Here is a 2,399-nt window from a genome sequence, read left to right on the forward strand (position 1 = left end):
CATCTTCCTAAGTTTTAATCTGAACATTATGGGGTAATTAGGAAATTAGACTCAAAAAATATTCAGAACCTGGGGGGCAAATTCCCGCTCCTTTTTCCCTCTCTTTTTCCCCCTCTTTTTTTCCTGAGGGCTAAATTCCCTCTCCACAACTCACGAAATTCCAGGGCTCAACTGAATCAATTCACTTTCTTCTATCAACTCAAAATTCCAGGGCTCTATAGAGTAAAACTCTTTCTTATTCCAGGACTGCAATCCGAACGGGAAAGGTAAGTACTTCGTAAAACTCTTTCTTATTTCTCTTTGTTTACTTTCCGATGTTGAGTTCGTACCCGAAACTGGTTGCGATATGCGTGTCGATCTATGTATTATTACAATTATTGGGTTAAATGTTGGTTCAATTCTTTCGTGGGTTCCTTAATTGGTTTCGAGGTCTAATTGGTAAATTAAGTGTCATTATTGTTGTTTGGGGAAACGAGTGTGTGTTTTTGCATTTTTGACAATTAAGGGAATTTTTTATTTTCCTTCTTTTGACAATTAAGAGAAGTTTTTGTTTCCATGTACTATATGAGGAGGTTTCTCATTTTTGCAACTGTTGTATATTACAACTGCTGTATCCATGTAAGTATATTAGATGTGGTTAGAAACATGAGTATAATTACGTTAAATTTTGCATTAAGCTCGGGTGATTGTGGTAGATAATTACTCCTTTTGGTCAAAGAGTAATCTAAAGCAATGGATTTGGTAAGTTATGCATTAACTCATTCATTGGCCAAATATTCTTTTCAGTGAAAGCTCACTTTTTATATAACAGACTTTATGAATTATAGGAAGGTACATCAATTATCACTCTTACGTTAGCGGTACGTTTCTTCTACTTCAGTTTTCCAGTGTTGTTAGCATTCAGCTTTGATGCAAGTTTAACTTATGTTAATCATTGGGCTGATTACAACTTAGAATTTATTTGTTCAATTCTAATGTTATTTCGCCTATACAGGACCTGTATATTTGTTACATAGGTGATTTTCATGAATATATGGCTAGAATTTTTGTTGTAATACGTTGGTTTGATTGCTAATTGTTTTTGTTGATTATTTTCTTGGTTTAGCTTTGAGCAGGGAAAGACGAATAACAAACACTTTGGGATGCCTGCTGAAAAACATGGTGAACAGATTGTGAGTTTCAATAAACTAATTCTCATGCTTCTGATTTTCTCAATTTATAATATTCATCCTTTATTTAGCCCAGTATTTTAAGCATTTGCGATTTCAAAAGCTTCTTCTTGAGATTAGTATGGTGCGTTATTAGAGAACTTGTTTAAGTAGTTCAACTTGGAATCTAACACGACAAACTGAAATGTAAAGTGACTTAAGAAACGGGAGATCATACTGTAAGAGGTCAACTGATTGGAGGATTCATTAATCTTAATGATATGGGATTTAGTGCCAGGACCAGGACTTTTGTGCAGTTATGCATTGCTATCCAACTGTTGCTACCCATTTTGTCAACCAAAAGTTGACAAGCTTATTTTCTCCCTGTAGTTCTTTCTACTAATAATTTTATATGCATGAATCATGGAACCTGCATAAAGAAATCTAAGGACTCTTTGAAGTCCAATACATTAGTTTAACCTCAGTGCATGTGTGACGTGCTTCTACTATTGACTCTACCTCAGTTCTGAAATGAGGGCAAAAGTTAATATCGTATTTCAGAATACTTTTGCCGAATGTGTGTTTATTTAAGAACTTTTGAATTTTCTTTTTTGGTGTGGTTAGGAAGGGTGAATTGAAACCATGGATGCAGAGCAACTTAGATAGTGTGGTGACCAAGATGGAGAATTTCGTTGCTGATTATTATAAGAACATTGAAGACTTCCTATTCTAAGTCAACTTCAAATTTTTATAACCCATCAATTTATTAGCTAGACAATAGTAGGATTAATCTTGTAATGAATACATACATTTTTATTATCCTAGCTAGTTGGTCACTATATCAGATATCATAGTTATGATACAAATTTTGTTTAGTTGGATCTGAGTTTGTATTGTTTGTTATTATGGTTATTTTTAATGGAATTTGACTTTGTTATAAGTTGTTCAGTAAAATTATTTATTTAGTCCTGATTAAAAATTTTAAATAGCAAAAAAAAAAAATTAATAACTAAAGTATTGTGGTGGAAACAAATTAAATTGTCACTAGTTAATTTCTTTTTTTTTTAATCATTAACATTGTGGGGGTTATAAACCCCCAATTAAGTTTTTCGAAAAGAACTAAGCATCATATTGGGGGGTCCAAAAATCCCCACAATATTTTTTTTTTGAAATAGTAAGATGATATTTTGGAGGTTATAAACTGCCACCGATTATCTCTAAAAACCTCCACAAATTTAAATTTTATTTTGT

At 32.6% G+C, this 2,399-nt stretch overlaps 1 long non-coding RNA gene across 2 annotated transcripts; it reads left to right on the forward strand.

Annotated features, from left to right (window-relative positions):
• Nucleotides 1-201: 201 nt before the first annotated feature.
• Nucleotides 202-2,151, forward strand: LOC132618371 (uncharacterized). Of its 2 annotated transcripts, none has more exons than XR_009574076.1 (3): nt 202-266; nt 1,106-1,172; nt 1,773-2,151. It is a non-coding gene; the product is annotated as an uncharacterized LOC132618371 (long non-coding RNA). The 2 variants fall into 2 exon arrangements; XR_009574077.1 differs by lacking the exon at nt 202-266 and adding an exon at nt 594-618.
• The last annotated feature ends 248 nt before the right edge of the window (nt 2,152-2,399 follow it).

Source organism: Lycium barbarum, chromosome 11 (assembly GCF_019175385.1).
Source record: "Lycium barbarum isolate Lr01 chromosome 11, ASM1917538v2, whole genome shotgun sequence".
Lineage (NCBI taxonomy): Eukaryota > Viridiplantae > Streptophyta > Magnoliopsida > Solanales > Solanaceae > Lycium > Lycium barbarum.